At 37.2% G+C, this 19,844-nt stretch overlaps 1 protein-coding gene and 1 long non-coding RNA gene across 3 annotated transcripts in view; both read right to left on the reverse strand.

Moving 5' to 3' along the window:
* Window positions 1-19,844, reverse strand: part of NALF1 (NALCN channel auxiliary factor 1) — a 703,465-nt gene that overhangs the window by 648,685 nt on the left and 34,936 nt on the right. The gene's annotated exons all lie outside the window — the stretch shown is intronic.
* LOC129011476 (uncharacterized) overlaps window positions 1-19,844 on the reverse strand; it is a 47,358-nt gene that overhangs the window by 26,890 nt on the left and 624 nt on the right. The window lies entirely within an intron of this gene.

Below are 19,844 nucleotides of genomic sequence, written 5' to 3' on the forward strand. Positions count from 1 at the left end.
GAGCATTAAAATACATGAATCAAAAATGGAAAGAATTGAAAAACGGAAAAGGTAATTCAAAAACAATAATTAGACATGGAAATACTCTATTTTTAATAATTGATAGAACTAAGCAGAAGATGAACAGGGAAATGGGGGACCTGAACAAACCTATAGACCAACTAGACTTAGCAGACATCTACTGAACACTTCACCCAACAAAGCAGAATGAAAATTCTTCTCAAGTGCACATGGAAATTCTCCAGGATACATCACGTCTTCTGGCATAAAACAGAATCCAATAAATATAAAATGTTTGAAGTCATACATGTATGTTCTCTGATCATACACAAAAATTAACTCCAAATGGATCACAGACCTGAAAAATAAAAGCTAACAATTTAAAGCTCTTAGAAGAAAACATAGATGTAAATTTTTGCAATCTTGGATGAAGCAATGGTTTCTCAGTTATGACTCCAAAAGTCCAAGTTATAAAATTTAAAAAAGATACATTTGATTTCATCAAAATTAAAAACTTTTGTACTTCAAAGGGCACTATCAATAAATCTAAAAGACAACCCAAAGAATGGAAGAAAACATTTGCAAATCATGTAACTGACTTTTTTAAAATTTTTATCTAGGATCCAAAAAGAACTCTTACAACTCAGTAATACAAGGTAAATAACCCAACAAAAATTAATCAAATGATCTGAATAGAAACTTTTTTCAAAGAAGATATACAAATGGCCAATAAACTCATGAAGAGCAATTCAACATCACCAGCAATCACTGAGATAAAAATCGAAACCTAAATAAGATACCACTTCACACCAATTAGGATGCCTATAACCAAAAAGACAGACAATAACAAGTATCAAGGAGAATGTGAAGAGATGGGGACCCTTGCACATTGCTAGTAGAAGTGTACAATACAGTTCTGCAGTTCCTGAAATAGTCAAACAGTTTCCATTTGACTCAGCAATTCCACTCCTAGTTAAACACCTAAGAGAAATTAAAACATATATTCACACAAAAACCTATTCTTGGATATTCACAGAAGCATTATCCATAGTAGCCCAAAAAGGTGAACAACCCCAGTGTCCATCAACTGGTGAATGGATAAAAAATATGTGGCATAGTCATACCATGCAATATTATCTGGCAATAAAAATGACTGTAACACTGATATATACTATAACATTGATGGACCTTGAAAACATTATGCCAAGTGAAAGGAGTCAGTCACAAAGGACCACACATACTGTATCATCCAATTTATGTAAATTGTTCAAGATAGGCAAGACTCTAGAAACAGAAAGTAGATTAGTAGGTGCCTAGGATTGGGGGTATTAAAAGGAAATGGGGAGTGGCTGGCTGCTAATAGGTATCAGGCTTTCTTATGAACAGAGAAAAATGTTGCAAAAGTGTTTATGGTGATGGTTGACTAACTCTGTGAATAGAACTGAACAAAACATTAACAGGGAAACAGGAGACTTGAACAAACCTGTAAACTAACTAAACTTAGCAGAGATCTACAGAACACTTCACCCAACACAGCAGAATGAAAATTCTTCTCAAGTGCAGGAGACATTCTCCATTCTCCATGGAAACTTAGAACTTACTTTTTAAAACAGTGAATTGAATGATAGATGCATTAGTCCATTTTCACGCTGCTGATAAAGACATATACGAGGCTGCAAAGAAAAATAGGTTTAATGGACTCACAGGGGAGGCCTCACAGTCATGGTGGAAGGCAAAAGCCACTTCTTACATGGAGTATGAGGAATGAGAGAGAATGAGGAAAAAGCAAAAGCAGAAACTCCTTATAAAACCATAAGATCTCGTGAGACTTATTCACTACCACAAGAACAGTAAGGAAGAAACCAGCCCCACGATTCAATTATCTCCCACTGGGTCTCTCACACAACACATGGGAATTATGGAAGTATAATTCAAGATAAGAATTGGGTGAGGACACAGAGCCAAACCATATCAATAGGTGAATTATATAACAGTAAAGATGGTATACAAAAGTTTTTATTGACAACAAAGCATAGATTATTGACAAGCATATGACAAAGTTTGCTGAACTATTGAGTATTGCATTAAAAAAAAACCTTAAATTCAATGTACAACAGAGTTATGTTGAATTTTCTTTTCATGCGGAGTGTGTCCACCTGATTCGTAGACCTCCCTCTCTCTTCCCAGTCCAGGAGTACACAGGGATATTTAAAACAAAACGTGGGTCTGCCAATCAAGCAAATACATTCACGAGTAGCACTTCCAACTTCATTTTATCATTTCACCTTTTCCTTTTTATACATATGGATTTTGGAGAATTTAATATAAATGTAGGGTTTTTTGTATTTTTAATCTCTTCAAAACTTAACCATACTTGGGAGAAAGAGACTGAGCAAAAGTGAGTGTGAGGGAAAGAGCAAGAGTGATTTACATGAACTATAAATACCCATATCAATAAATGAAGAGGCAAATATGTGATGACAATAGAAGTAGGTGAGGACACAAATAAGTAAATAATGTGATCCTCATTACAAGGTTATCTAAAATATATGTCACTGCTAAAGACAAAAAGCATTCACATTAATAAAAATGTGAAATGCAGTATATTTGAAATTGTGGTTTGCACAAAATCACACATTTTGAGTATGAAAACAACAATGCATATAGGTGTGGTGTCCTTGTGCTACTTAGAATGATGATTCTGTAACTTTTGGTAGACTTAAGCAGAGATATGTGATGTAAGAAGTGTAAGCAAGTGAGGACACACAGCCAGAGCTATATAAAGAAACATACTGTGATATCTTCAGAATGTTCTTATCTTTAAATCATTCAGTCTAGGGAGTGCCGAGATTTTAATCCCTGTAAATATCTTCTGTTTTCTCTCCCAATTCCCTCCTCTTAAAGAAATCCTTGTTTTCCTTTTTAGGATAAACCATCCATCTGTGCCTTTTCACCTCTTTTTAAAATTTGTTTTCAATTTATCACCAAATATAAAGGACACCAAATCTATCTGCTAAAGGACTCCTGCTCAAATATGCTCAATTCTAAATGGTTTATTTCACCCTTTTCACTCCAGGGTGCTTCCATGGTACACTGCACTTCCCCACATCACTGCAAGCTCCTCCAAAGGGCCCTCTCTTTGTGAGTCCTAAACCTCCTCAGCACACCATCCCTTGCAATCTGGCTTCCATTTGCTTTATTTGCATCATAGTAGCACAGGCTTTTGTTTTTATATCCATCCATCCATCCATCTGAAAAAGATTTATTGTCAGGTGCCTGTTAAGATTTATGAATATGCAAAGGAATAAGGCAAGCTCTTTGCTTTCAAGGGGATATTTGTTGGTAGAAACAGACATGAAATAAAAGATATATCCCTATCCTTGAATTCTCCCTTCAGGTCATATAGTAACCAATGCTGATTTTCTTCTATGCTGTCTGCTCTGGTATATGATGGCATCGGAGGGACATCAACAAGCATTTTCTGACCAGGTCAAGTGCATTAATCTTAGGGGAACATCTTGAGGAGAGGTAAGCTTGCTCCCGTTCAGTTAGACACATGGAGGGGCTGTGATCCAGAATAACTCTGCCCACCTGCTGCTCTTCCTTTTTAAGGGATTGGGGAACATCAAAGTGGGAAAAGAGAGCAAAGTTCTCTCTGAGTGCCAAAAAACTTTTGCTCAAGGCCACATGTTTACAGGAGTTTCTGGGGACAGCACCTGGCCAGGATTGGAGACATTGGAGGAAGTAGGGTCTGCACATAGCTGCTCCTATTGGAAGGGGGTTTGTGGAGGTTGAGTCCCAGTCCCAAAGACCTCCTAACCAGGGAGCATGGACTACTTGGTGTTGAGTGGCAGATTGTAGAGTTGGAGTTGCCTGTGTCTTACACATGAAATCAGAATTGGTCTTAGAAATCCAGTTGAGCAAATATGAAACTTCCAGTGTGAGGGTGAAACGATCCAACTATGTTCTCGCGGTGTGAGAATGCTGAGGGCTTATAAAATATGAGAGCCTGAGTACTGAAAGTCATGCTGGATTATTTTCTTTCTGTTTCCCACAAAGTGCACAAGATCTTACAGATGAATACTCTCATGACAACCTGTAACTTTTGTAATGTTGACCATGAGTAAATAGTTTATAGCTCTAATTCCTCAGATTAACCTGATGTCTTGAAGATAGTAGGCTCTGAATAAATATCTACCAAATGAATAAATAAATGATTTGTAATCACTTCATTGAATAAGCCTCTCTTTTTCATTAGAGCATAAGTAATATGAAGCAGGGTATAATATTTACCCTGGATTCCCAATGTTAACACAATGGCTGCCACATAAACAACAGGCACTCAATAAACACCTTTAAGCAAATTAATGATTACACGACTAGTTCTAATTCGTCAGATTCTGCCTCAGCAACATTTCTGGCAACTGTGTCATCTTTCTTCCAAACTTAGGGCATCATCATCTTTTGCTTATACTTCTTAGGTGGGACTACCCATGCTCTACACACCTGAAAGCTATTTTATAAACTTTGGCCAAATGAATCTTCCACAAGTACAATTCCATTTATGTTCCTTTACTACTCACAAATATTAATCGCTTCTCATTGGCCACTGAGCAAGGTCTAGATTTAAATGACTTAAAGAATATATTAATTGTGCTCTGCCACTACATTCCCATAAAACGAATCTGCTGTCTCCAGCTGGAAATTCTCTCACTCTCTCTCTCTCTCTCTGGAAATTCTCTCTCTCTCTCTCTCTCTCTGGAAATTCTCTCTCTCTCTCTCTCTCTCTGGAAATTCTCTCTCTCTCTCTGGAAATTCTCTCTCTCTCTGGAAATTCTCTCTCTCTCTCTAGAAACTCTCTCTCTCTTTCACACACACACAGAGCACACACACTTCTTTCTCTTCCTCTTTTTCTCCTCTTTCTTCTCTCAAATTTTATAATCTGTACCTTCTAGTAGCACTTGCCACTATCTATTTTTTAGGCTTTCTGATGTGCAGTTATTTGCTCATAGAGTTGTCTAAATTGGGTCTGGCATATTATCAGTTTCTTCCCCAACAATGGATTCATCCATAAGGAATCTGGAAGCCAAATCCTGAAGACACAGATTACAGACTTCTTGCTTCAGACACTGCTTTTCTTTTTCATTACCCAGCCCCATTTCTTGTGACCCAGGAGGTAGAACCCCAAGCACCCTTCTTTCTGCAGGAAGAAGTTCTACTCCTATGCTCTTATTCATAAGCTCCTTGGCGGTTGACTGCTTATTGTCTGTATCATTTGTCTACAGTGCCACAGATAGTATTCTGCATAAGGTAAGAGATCAATAAATAGATGTTTTATGGATGATGCATTCTGTGGTTTTTTGTGAATGCAAGAATTTCCTGTTCTTCCAAAGAAATTTTATAGTCAGCTGGACTCATTGCTAACCATATATTTTCATGAGCATGACTATCTCCAATTGCCTGAATTGCACTCATATTTTTAAAATTGAATGCATACACAGATCTGACATTTTCTTAGGATGGTTTATCCTAAACTCTTTTTGTACATCACACAAGCAGACTGAAATTGCCTCAGCCTTGCTACCTACAGCTCCTAATCTACCTTGTCAAGGTACTGACATGCAAACTTATTTTTTCAAAACCTTCCAGGCAGAAGCTTATGGTGTTTAGGGAGTCCAAAAGCCTAAATGACAATTTCCAAATGAATAATGGGAGAGTTAATCTATTTTCTCCTATCTGCTATATAAATCTTTCCTTTTTGCTTAAATGCTTCACATTTTAATGAAAAATACATGTTTCCCAGTCCTCACTATATTGATATTTCTGTCACAATGCCTGCTGCTTACAGCGATTTTCCAGTTCTAGTCTGTGGCTTAATAACCACAGGAGACACTGATTTGGCAAAATATGATGTTATTTCATGATCTAGTCCATAATCCATATTAGAAACCCGGCAGCAAAATGCCCCTGCCATGTATTTATTCCAGGTATTGGCAAACATCATCCGGCGCTACCTGCATTCTCATATATGTGGACAAAATGCATAGCAATTAATTCTGCATACTCCCTCCCTTAGAATTTTATCCAACTAGAAACACAAGCATGAATTCCAGTCATAATATGCGCATGTGCATCCATCACTGCCTATGCCCTTCAGGAAAAATTGGTCTCTAGAGCTGAAAACAAATGTTTCCTTAAGGACTGAAAGTATTTCAGTGCTAAAGTATTATTTTTTACTTGTTTATTTGAAGTTTTGTTGACATAGTTTACCATATTTTGCTTTACTACAGTGATGTTTACAAGAAAGAGAACTGTCTACCTGATTTGCTGAGGACATATACCCCAATACCTTTCAACTACTGAAATACCAATCTGCTCAAATGTTTACAGTTATGCACGTACAGCGACTTAGCATCAGTAATGATTCCTGCAGTTATACGTCTTTCAGGCAGAAATCTGAAAGTCATGCTACTGTAATGTCATGTTGAGATTATGCACCCTTTGAGATGACGCACCCTTTGAGATGACGCGTGAGGGCTGTAACACCATGTCGAGATTATGCACACTTTGAGATGATGCATGAGGAGGACATTTCTTCTCTGCAGAATTCTTTCCAAAAACCCATGACCCTAGTCTAATACGGAGAAAAATACAGACAAAGCTAGAGTCAGAGACATTTTACAGGATGGCTAGGGAGCACTCTTCAAACCGTCAAGTCATGAAAAGTAAAGAAATACTGAGAAACTGTCACAGACCAGAGGAGACTGGGGAGATATGACAACTAAATGCAATGTGGTACTCTGGATGAGATCCAGCGACAGAAAGAGTACATAATAGGGTGACTAGTGTAATCCAAATGATGTCATAGCATTAATTATGTTAACAACAAAGTAAGATTTTAAGCTAATCACTGAACGTGTTTGTAAAATACTGTCATTGTTTTTCTTCCTTAAACCTTTAAACAACTTATCTGTATTATATAATAATTAATATTTACATTCAAACATATTTTAGAAGGACTAGTGAATTAATTGGCCATGGCACAATATAATCCCCAAAATAACTTTAAAATTGCAACAGGTGTGGACAATGGTGATATATAAATGTATTTCGTTTTGTCATACCTTCTATGCTCTCCCGTGAACATAAAATTAATCACAACTATGTCTCTCTCTTAGAAAATGTATATGTGTATCATTGAGAAGCATGCATCCTTAGAAAGCTAGCTCACCTTTTACTTAATAAAAAGCCTCTTGTTATAAAAGTGGCAGAGTAGATAGGAAATAAGGTCATCATACTGACCTTCTGCAGCAAAAACAACAAAGCCCAGTTTGACTTCCATTCCTTTTTAAGAAAATGCACTTGTGTGGTGGAGCTCCACCACCCCTCCAACCCAAGCTGTTACCTGATGTCATGCAAAAGTATTTTTTTTTTTCTGAGACAGAGTCTGGCCCTGTCTCCCAGGCTTGAGAAGACCACCTTTTCCACTACTGCTTCTCAAAGCCTGGCCTCTACACTATCAGCAGCAGCAGCACCTGAGAACTTTTTAGAAATGGAAATGTAAGACTTACTGAATCAGAAATCCTGGAGAGTGAGGTACAGGAATCTATGGCCTAATGAGCCTACAGAGGATTCCATTACACACCCCAAAATGAGAACTACTGCTTTATTATATAAGCAGTTTAATGTGTACAGCATAGAAGTAGTCAGCCATGTAAAATCTCAGCATTGCAGTTGATAAATCGTGAATACTGTAAAAGTGCTGAGATCCTTCTTTTTATAACCTGCTTCACATGTTTCTTTTTATTCTAGCACTAATGTGATTGAAAATCTTCCAAATTTTGGCACTAGAGTTAAAGGGATAAGTTGAATTAGCATTCTGGAAAGATATGAAGATTTAGGAAAATCGTTAAATTTAAAAAGAACAATGAAAAATTTAGCTTAAAAGATGAACCCAAAGACTGAAATGGTCAGTTAAGCTGCTATAGTTAAATCGAAAATTTATGGGGTGTGAATATTAATTCATTTTTCTGAGAAAGTCTGCTCTTCCTTCAGTTGGGTTTTAATAATGTGTTTGCCAGTGGCCATAACAAATAATCGGGTACTGCTGAGGTCTGCTGAGAATGAGAATCTCTGTAAATGTGCTTGGACACGGCTGACCATGGGAAATGCTGTTGTCAAGAGCATTTGCTTAGTTTTACTGTAACAGTTCAATTTACCCTAATTTCCTCATCAGTATCTACCTCCTTCCACTATTTAGAATGGTCAGTTACCTTCCTCGTTTGTCTGGCAAACCCCTGCCTTTCAGGCCTAGTGTGGCTGCTACTTCTCTGCTGAGTTCTTCTTCAACAGAGAATTCTAATTCAATTAAAAGCTCCATCTTATTGTGGTCACTGAACTGTTGACTTCACCATCCTTACCCTTGCTCACACTACCATCCACTCTCACCTGGGTGAGTCCAATAATCCCCCATTTTACCTGCCAGGAGCTCCTCTGCCCCTGGCTGACATTTGTTCTCCATGCAAAATCATGCCAACTCCACAATTTCCCAATGTTCTTAGGTTGAAGGCACATCTCTTCACCATGGCCAAGAACTCACGCCTGGATTTGCCTCTGCGTACCCCTCCAGGCTCACCTCTGCCAAGGTTCTCTGTGCTCTGCTCTCACTGGCTTTGGTCAGTATCCCCCAAGGCCTCTACTCTCTCTCCCTTCTCCAACTTATGCCCTACAAATCCTTCAAAGGTTAATTCTTCAAACAGGCCCTCTGTGACCTTCCAGAGAGCTTTCATGCTCCTCTCTTGACACAATTTTATATATGTTTGTGTGACAAGTATATACAGATTTTGGAGCCTGACAGCCTGAGTTTGAGTATTGGTTATGCTGCTTACTAGCTGTGTGATACTGGGCGAGTGATTTAACCTGCTTGCTTTCAGTGCTCTCATCTACACAATGGGGATAATAGTAATGCTTACTTCATAAGGCTGTTGGGAGAAATCAATGATTTAATATATGTAAAGTGTTTCTTGTAGTGCTGGCATCTAGAAAATGTTCAATATTACCATTGCTGTTATTATTATTATTATTATTATTATTATTGGTCCCCATCATTCCTTAAAGGCAAAGGCTGTTCCTGTTTTTTTATCCTGTGTACCAGCTCATGGTATATGGATGGCTTTCAATAAATGTTTGTTGAATAAACAAATAAATATTTCCATATTATATTGACCACATATTAAAATAACTGTGGTAAGCACATAATTCCATCCATCTGCTTTCCACTAAATTGTCTGATTGTTACTATAGGAACCATATCAAAGTGGCCCCTAAATATATTTGTTTCGACTCTAGTGCCTAACACTGCACCTGCAAAAAGTATTTGTGGAAGGAGGAAATTAATGAGAAAAAAAAAGTATGAATAGATGAATTTCCCTAAAGCTATTTTCTCTCTTAATTTTCTTAACTACCTGCATTTTGGATGATGCGTGGTTGGATTGTTAAGGCTGTAATGGAATTCTTTCTTCATCAGTACAAAGCCTGGGGAAATGGTCCTCAGATTGGAGAACACAAAATCAAGGGAAGAACAGAAGTCATGAGTCTGATATTCTAGACAGGAAATTCTGGCCTGTACTAATCCAGATTGAGGAATTAGAATAACTGATTCAGACAGAAAATCATTTTTCTCTCAGCTCCACTATGCATGGGTAGAAGATTCCCCCATTCTGTCTATACGAATACAGGTAATCACAAAATTCCAGGTAAAGAAGCCAGAACTGCAAGTGCAGCTCGTTTTTGATGAGAATCCTGATGAGCATGTGGGTGCACGTGGTGTTCAGTGAGTATGGACTGGGCTCTTCTGTCGCTGTGTAGTCATAAATCATATTTGCTTTGCACCACTGCTCTTACGAGTTTCAGTTTGCCACTTCAGTGGCCACTGTCAGATGTGTGAAAGTAGAAGATAAAGTACTAAAATGCTTTCCACATTTCCTGAATACTAGGACATGATCCCAAACCACAAATCTAGTAGCTACAATGCTTCTGTTGTTGTTTAGTTACTTGTTAGTTTATATTCCAATAGTATTTTGGATATTTAGAAAGGAAAGGCAATACTACTAATAATAAACCAGCTTCATAAAAATAAAACACAGTTATCAGTTCTTAAAACAACATAAAGTAAACAAAATTTGGAATGGGTTATAGTTACTAACTAGCTTTGGCTTTTTTTTTTTTATGTGATAGATGATCTAAAATCTACCTTCCAAAATTCCCTCAGCTGTAAAGTGAGAATGTTGGTCTGCTTTGGATGCCTGAGTAAAGGGTATTTTAACTAAAATATCTTGTGTCTCTATATAATTTTCTTCTCTAGCCTAACCTAAATGAATAATGCTATTTGATTGGTGAAATGACATTTTTCATATCAAATGTCATATGACATCAGAAAAAAAGTTGATGCTCATTCATTTTTAAAGAATGGATGCATAATCTGTCATCAGAATCTTTTGTCCTTAATCTGATCTCTTGTCTCAATCCATAATTAGGCCTCAATCCTTGTGCATCATGATAGAAAAAGCACTTCACAGACAGCATTCGTTCAATAACCGCTGGAAATATTATTTCATAATAAAAGTGGGGAAGATATGGAAAATAAATAAATTCCTGTACTTGTAGAACATAATCAACTCCGCATATCACTAATATAAAGTTCTTCACCTATCAAAATCTGTGAAAAGAAGAGAAACTTCATAAACCTTTTAATAAGCAGTTATCACAAAGGCCAATAATGTATCCATATTTTGACTATAACTAGTACTATTTCTTGTTTGTTTGTTTTTGTGACGCAGTCTTGCTCTTTCACCCAGGCTGGAGTGCAATGGCAACATCTTGGCTCACTGCAACCTCCACCTCCCGGGTTCAAGTGATTCTCCTGCCTCAGCCTCCCAAGTAGCTGGGATTACAGGCTCCCGCCACTGTGCCCAGCTAATTTCTGTATTTTTAGTAGAGATGGGGTTTCACCATGTTGGTCAGGCTGGCCTCAATCTCTTGACCTCGTGATCTGCCCACCTCTGCCTCCCAAAGTGCTGGGATTACAGGCGCGAGCCACCATTCCCAGCCTTATAATGAGTACTATTTCTTAAAGAGTAAAACTATCCAGCCGATGGTCTTTTAAAGGGAGCCACATTACTGAAGCCTGGAGAAGAATATCTTAGATTGAGGAAAAGCAGAGAAAGAGAGGGAACATTCATTTGAGATCCCTGAAAAGCGGTCTTTCCGAGTTAGTCCATTTTTGTGTAGGTGCCAGAACATAGGTGCATGTATGTGTGTGTGTGTGTGCATGTGCACGTGTGTGTGTGTGTGTGTGTAGTTCCTACCAGAGTTTAAAGTCACTCAACCAACACCACAAGCTGACAGGGTGTTCCTCAGGAATGCCCACAGTTCAAGAGCTGCCAAGCCCACCCAATAGCATGTGCATGCTTAAAACAGAAGAGAGGGGCATGAAAGAGCGGGAAAAAGGCATCATGTATAACAGTCCAGTATGAACAGGAAGACACCAACGGGGCTCCCGGCTGAATGAGGAAGCAGAATAAAAAGTTATTTTTTAGAAAAAGAGGATGCAGCTTATAAACACTTTTCAGTAAGTTTAGCAGACTCTTTTAGCATTACAATGGGTGATGTCAGAGTGAAATGTGTCTGCCTAAAACATATACAAGACCAGTGGAGAAGACCACAGTCAACTCACAAAGAGAACTTTTCCTTCTGAAGAGGAGGCAGGATTTGGATTCAGAAACATTTCAATTAAATATTCTGCTTCACTTCCTTGTTTACATGACCTTGGGGAAACTAATCGAACTCTCTTAGCCTCAGTTTTCTCATTGGAACAGGAGGCATCATTGGCCTCAAAGGACTGCTGGGGAAAGATATGGAGTGAATTATGCACCCTGCCTGACACAGGGTAGGTGCTCCATCCTCTTAGTTTATGAGAAAAGCAAGTCCTTATACAAGTGGTAGAAAATTATGAGAGGAGAGAAAGCAAGTTAGCACGTTGAGTTAAATCAGCGTGCCTTCGACTACTGGTCCATGTACATTCATTTACTTACAAGATGTAGCACCTACTATGTTTAGGTTTCCAAGCTGTATGCTGAACAAAATCTCTTGCATTAGGATTTATGACTACAGGCTCCTAAAACTACAAATATTGTAATATACTTGTTTTAACCAATCAAATCAATATTATTTGAGTCATCTTAGAAATGCAAAAATAAACATTTGTGGAGTGTCTGTTAAACATTAAGGCTTTTTCTTAAGCTGATACTCCTTGTAGCCTTCTCAACTAAACTTGCAGATTTACTTAGTGTGTTTCTTTTCTCTTTTTCTTTTCAACTAGATTATGGTTCATCTGACCTGAAAGATCTGAAGGATTCCTTGTTAATTCATTATGTCTTTCCTTCAGGTCATTCCAACCAGGTACGCAGGAAAAGCATCTGTCAGAGTCAGAGGGCTTGTTGCAGGACTGCTGCAAACAGACCCTCTCCTAGGAGCTAAATCCAGTGCTTCCCACAAACATCCCAACATGGGTCTGGCCATTGGGCAGCGTTAGAATCCAGCCAACCAAACCCACCTTCCCAGGTCAGCAGGCACCAGCCACCTCTAGATCAGTTCATTCCGTCTGCTTTTAAATAATCACTTTTCATTTTTGTTTGTTTTTATATTTGTTTGTTACTATAGATATAATTTTTGCCCCACAAATCAATAATCTAGTTTTATTCCACGAACATTTTATTTAAAACACTCTGCTTTATTTTCCACCTAAAAATGAGATACATCAAATGTTTGTCAATGTAGTACTGAATTGAAAAACAACAGTATTATAATTACTGGTTACAATTTTAAGAAAATTTAAGTTGGGTAAATTTTGGAAAGGGCAATTAAAAACATGTCTTCTAGCACAAAAATGAGAAGAAAAACTCTTCTGGGAATATTATACTCTTGTATTTTTATTTGTACAAAACTGCAGCCATCGGCGGTAGGAAGCGTTTTGTCCCTCAGTCAGAACCTACTTCTACCCTGAAGCTGGCTGTGCCAATGTATACTCACAGGTGACAGGGATCCCACAGTTAGAGTAAACCAAAGGGACTTCTGAGTTCGATTTCACATTATTTCTCATTTGGGCAGTCTTCAGCTTAAAGTGCTGGTAACACTTTTATTAAGCCACGCAATCTTATCTTTCTTTTTGAAAAAAAATTTTATGAGTAATTTGAGTGAAGGCCCCTTTTAGTGGCACTGACATTCCAAATTGTTGTTATTGTTATCTGGCCCATATCCACGTCACTGTGTGTGGTTCTAATCTGCAGTGACTATGGTAAAGTGCATAAACCACGTCACAGAAGCACAGAAAAGGCTTCAGGTCAGGCCCTGCACAGCAGCTGCAACTGCATTCATACATCAGTGTGTGCTTCTATAACTCATCTCATTTAATTTGATTAAATCAAATCACTCAGAAAATAGAGTGCTTTTTGTAGTTGAGCCACTGACTTGTTCTTTTTTTTTTTCTTTCAAAGAAGAGAACACTGTGAGGAAATTCAGAATAGGTAGAGAGTCATATTAAATTCTATCTATCTATCTATCTATCTATCTATCTATCTATCTCTATATATATACACACACACAAATCTCCCACAGCAACAAACATGATTTTTATTTTAACTATATTCCAATCCAATATCTCTTTTCAGAGAAGATATATTTCTGCTTGGAGAAGCAAATAAAACAATAATGGCTTAACAATTTGTTCACCTTCTCAAAACCTACAAAAAACAGATGTGGATTTGTATTTTCACTTGATAACTAATACCTCAATCTATACAAATAAAAATTTGGTTTCAGATCAGCTTGGGGGGACAGTACCAATTTCACCATTTTGGTTATACATGAATCATTACCTGGACAAGGACATTTCTTTAAGCTATTAGATTATGTGCACTGTTTTTTTTTTTCCTGACCCAAAGTTCAATAAAATCTGTATCCGTTGTCTATCTTAGAAGAGCCCCAAAAATAGCCTGATCATGAACATGCCCCCTCTTCTCTGCGCTTCATATTATATCTAGCCAAATGAGCAAAAGTAGACAAGCAAAGGTCAGAATGAAATACCAGAGAGATCACCCATTATTTTCACAAAGCAATGTGAAGAAAGCACTTTGGAGGATATGAGAATGACATGGATGTGAAATAAGTATACCCCTACATCCAGCTTCCATATTTGTTCTACACTATACCTAGGAAACACCAATATTGAGCAGTAACCAATAAAGTTTCTAATTGCATTGGTCAGTCAAAGCCTGTAACTCTGATCGCATACACCATAGACACCATAATAACTATGTGCATGCTTCAGAAATTTTCTAGACCGAAAATACTGTGGAGAACCTGACATTTAAATGTTGACATAATATATTCTCACAATAGAAATGAAATAACTTTTGGATCTCATGATTTTTTTTCCAGTGGTGAAATAAAATCAGATCTTCAAATTCTTTCAGACAAAAGCACTGATATTTAAGGGCCATGTTATGAAGAGAACCTCCTTCTTGCATTTTAATATTATTATAATAATAACTAAATTTAAGACAACTGTATTAACTGTAAATCTAAGTATTATTGTTGCTTCAGAACAATTTATGAAAAAAAGATCATGAGTTTACTCATGTCTGAAAATTCTGCTCCTCCATAAACACGGATGACAGGTTTACATGGTTTTCCTCATCAGTGAAGTTGGCATTTCTATACTTTTTACAATTACTTATTCACAGCAGTCTGTAAGTTTTGTATTGTAATAGGAGGGTACATATGATTTTTTAAATTTCTCTTTATGCACTATCATCTGTACCAAAGATGTATATCACTTCCAATTCATTCGTAGTATCACTATGTTGAAAGGCTATTGATGTCACATTTGGGCTTAGCAGGAAGTAACAACAAGAAAGTCTGGCAACAGATGCCAACCCTAACTCACAGAAGATTACCTTTTTATAACCCAAGAGTGCAATTATTACCCTCGGAACCCTCACCAAATAAGTAGGAAAACTACACTGAGAACAATTAGGCCCAGCTGTCTCTGGTCCATTTCCCTTTCTGCCACCTCTGGTGCATTCAAGCAATCTAACTCGATGAATGATCTTCCAGTAGGAAAGATGGGGACTTCACACCGTGCAGACCCAAAGATCTGTCTTCCAAAGGCCAATCACCACTGTATCCTTTGTTCCTTTAAATGTCATGTTTATTTGAATATATTAAGAATAATATCAAGGTAATTATCTACGTATAAAATTTATGCTTTTTTTTTTAGGTACCATCATACTGTTTTCCACAGTGGCTGTACATTTTACATTCCCCCAACAATGCACAAGGGTTCCAATCACTCCATATCCCTGCCAACACTTGCTATTTTTTGAGTCTGGGAGAGCGAACCTAATGGCTGGGAAATGGTATCTCACTGTGGTTTGGATTTGGATTTCCCTGATGATTAAAAACGTTTCACATCTTTTCATGTCTTTTGGCCATTTGTGTATCTTCACTGGAGAAATATCTATTCAAGACCTTTGGCCATGTTTTAATCAATTTCGGGGGGTGGCGGGGTGGAGGATTCTTGTTGAGTGTTTCCATCCCTCCTCTTTTTCCCTCCAAACACTCTTTCCATGTGATCTCACCCCTTCCCATATATTTAAGCTCCTTCTGCACCACAGGCCTCCAAACGGAGGTCAAAGAATGCGATGTGCCACTGACGCATGTGTGTGTGCAGAGATGTTTTCCTTTGTCTTTTGTATTAAACTATGAATGGAATTAAGACTTACTCATATTTAATATGTGGATTAAAATGGTACCTTCACCTCATCCTTATCTCAGATAATCCCATGTCCTACATGAAAAATGAGAGTCCTGGGGGAAATAGGATGTTCCACAAAGAGCATGGCTGACAGTGCTGACCTCACTCTGGCTGTGTGGATTAAAGGAGCTCCTTATAACCAGAGTTGTAAAAGATTCCTGCAAAGAAACTGGGACTGAAGAGTGTCCTCAAAATAGAAACACACAAATCAAGAAGAAATCGCAATGCTGACACTTTTCCTACTCTGAATAAGAAATTTTCATTATCCACATTTCAAGGTAAAAACCAAGATAGTTCATCCAGACCTGAACAACAGACAGTTTAAAAATTCAAATGATCAAGAAGACGATTTGACCTCTGGATTACATTGACTATTGCTAACCATAAACTTTACCGTACATGTATACTACGCCTTCAGAAACTAAAGAAACCAATAAGATTAAAACAGCTAAAAAGTAAGCCTCGGAACTTAATAAGATTAGCAATTATTCATAACTTAAAGAAATAATATATTAAAATATAGCAGCCTTGTATAATAATTTGCAGAGATAGAATGTAGTCATGGCAACATCTTGGGCCCTGCAGAGTTGCGCTGGTTTGGCTTAGGTCAAAGTACAAATAAATTATTTTTCTTAAAAAAAAAAAAAAAAAAAAAGGCATGTTCTAAAGTTACTGAGTAGTGCTGTGATTCAATAGAAAAAAGAGTAGAAAATCTGGGACCAAGCCTGAAATGTAAACATACTCAACGGCACTTCTGAGAAAGGTGATTATATAATGATGAGGTAGAAATGACAATAACTGATTTCAAGGAAAACATTTAAGCTTTGGAAAGAGCATTTTGTAACAAGATGTTTGTGCATATTTGCAGCCCCTGGGATTTTGTTGTTGAAAACAATGTATGCCACCTCTCATCTCTGCCCAGACAGAGAACTTTCTAACACATTTCAAAATATTCCAGAGTTTAGCTTTGGTTTAAATTCATTTGATAATAATGCAAAAATTCAACATTCTTTTAGTTTGTAAAGACAGTTAATTTTAAGGAAGATGGGAATTCAAAAATCGCATTTCGATTGTTTGAGGACAAAAATTTTTCATAATTTGTGGACATCATTAAAATAAAGTCTAATGACTTCATAAAGTCCATATTGTCCTTCCATCTAGAACTACACATTCTGTGATTATCTTTTAAACTATCATATCCGGTACTGAAACCAAAACTGTGACATGAACTGAACCTAGAAGTAAATTTTCCAAGCACTTTATCCTAAATATTAAACTAAGATTTTAGAAATAATGATGGATATTCAATCCTATTATTCTAACTTCAAGCTGATAATTAACATGTTATCATTAATATAATATTTATTATATTTAATCCATTCTATTTAAGTAAAAACAAAGATATTATATATCATTCATAGGCAAAAATATTTTAAAATATTGCTTACTTCAGCTTTATCTCATCTTATGTAAATATTTTGCATATATACTGAATGTGCATAAATACATATACATGCACATTAGTTCTAATGTATTTATATATAGATAATATAAAAATAAAATATTCATATTTGGGGTATATAATGAAGAATTGCTAACCCCACTTGGATCCCACAAGCATCTCAAATCTAATATGTACAAAACTGAACTCCACACCATCACCCTTCAAAAACCTGTTTGTCTGCCTCTCCCATCTTATGGAATGATACCACCTGCTGCTCACTTGCCTACATTGGAAGGGTCAGGGTCCTTCGCAGCTCCTAGTTCTTCCTTTCATTAACATCCATAGAGTCCTGTCCATTGTGGCAGCCAGAAGCCTTTGTCCTCTTCCTTCAACCCTTACAGGCCCCATCTGGCGTGGCTTCTGCTCTGCTCTGTCTCACTAATTACAAGAATCTCCTAAGTGACCTTCCTTCCTACTGTGCTGCTGTCTCCCGACCCCCAGTTCAAGCCGCAGAAGAGTGATCTTTTAAAAACAACAAATCATAGGCTGCATCTTCTTAAGAGCATTCGGTAGTTTCCCATTGCCCTTGGATACACTCCAATCTCTTCTTCTTCAGCAGCACAGCGCCTGCTGGCATCTGTAGTCTCCCCTCCCTCACACTCTAACACGGAGCTAGTCAGCACTTTTTCCATTCTTCATGTGGCCCCTGGCCTCTCTGGTGCTCCACACACATGCCCCATCTCCTAGCTAATGGTACCCGCCCTGCAGTTTTCTGTGCAGAGGGCCCCTGCTAGGTGAAGCCCTCTCAGATGGTCCCTGCGCCTCCTTTAACATACCACTTTGAACATATGAAGACACGTCTGATGAATAATTTGAACTGCTTCCAGAACAAGAACAAGGTCTACACTTGCTCACCAGGGTAGACTTGGTGACTTGCACAGTGTCTTACCCATACTACACCTTTCTTTAATTGATATGTATTGAATACACATATGAATACTACTGGTATAATTTTATACTCGGTTCAAAATAAGCTCTCTGTTGTCCAACGTGCATTCTTGGGATGCAAGTCACCTCCTCTTTTCTTTTTCCATCTATAGGATTATTTTTGGAAAACTATTCCTGCTAGCTGACTTACACTGTTGCTTCTGTCTCTTAAAACAGATCTTCTACATTCAAATCTCCCTATCATGAAGTACCAAATATATTTACTTTCTTGGGTGCCATGTTTAAATGTATTTTTTACTCATGTTCAATGATCATCATCCCCCTTCTCAATCCTTTCCATTACAAAGGTGTTAAAAACAAGATACTTGATGTACAAAAGCAATGGGGAAACAGATTAAGTCATGAGTCAAAAACTTCTCAACCAGTTAGTTAAAATGTTGAAAGAAAGGACAAGCCTTCTGACCACCTGTTACCTAAGGCCCTGATAATGCTTCCCATGTAAAGGGATTATTCCATAACACCCTTTTACTTTTTTTATAATAATAGTATTTAAATTTCCAGTATTTTGCATATTATCTTAATTATATTAATGTATCTTAAAGCTGTTTTTTTAATTTTTAATAATGCCATTCACTAATATATAAATTTGTAAAACTATGGAAACTTTGAGAAAGAAATTTCAAACTTATGGTTGGCCCTCCATGTCTACAGGTTCTGTACCCATGGATTCAACTGAGGATCGAAAATATAAAAATAATAATGATAGTAATCATAATAATAAATAACAATATGACAATAAAAATGAAACACAAATTTTAAAAATACAGCCTAATTACTAGTTATACAGCATTTGCTTTGTATTCAGTATTATGAGTAATCTAGAGATGATTTAATGTACATGGGAGAATATGCATAGGTTAGATGCAAATACTATGCCATGTTAAATATGGGATGTCAGCATCAGTAGATTTTGGTGTCCATGGGGATCCTGGAACCCAATCCCTCTCAAATACCAAGGGACAACTATGGTCAATTAGACCACTTCTGCATTACATTTGAGCCAGAGAGCAAGAGACTGAATTTTTAACATTTTTAATAACCGCACAGCTCTTACCATCAATGTCAAGAGTATGGGGAAAAAAATGAATGAATCATGCCTTTATTTATCAGCCAAGCTGTGAGAGAGTAGTCATCAGAGTACTGGTCCAACAAGGTTGGCAATTAATGATGCAATAAAGGGTAAACAATTAACTAGTGTAATTAAAAAGATTCTGAATCTCATGTCTAAATGTTACCCCAGACAGCTGGATCATTTGCCTGGAGAAAAGTTTACTCTCTGATTTTTTCATAAGAAAAAATAGACTCAATTTTCATTTTCATATACCCTGTTTAGATGATAAAGAACGTTCTCCGGAAAATATACATTAAGCTATTTCAACTCTGCTAAGGTATGGTATGCAATTTAATTTTGAATATTCTGTCAAAACATTGTTCATCTGTAGCATTGCTTTCCTAACTGTGGGACGATAATTTCCTGTGTAACAAATTCCTCAGAAAGGTTCCTAAGGAAACGAGGCA

The sequence above is a fragment of the Pongo pygmaeus genome, chromosome 14 (assembly GCF_028885625.2).
Source record: "Pongo pygmaeus isolate AG05252 chromosome 14, NHGRI_mPonPyg2-v2.0_pri, whole genome shotgun sequence".
Classification (NCBI taxonomy): Eukaryota; Metazoa; Chordata; class Mammalia; order Primates; family Hominidae; genus Pongo; species Pongo pygmaeus.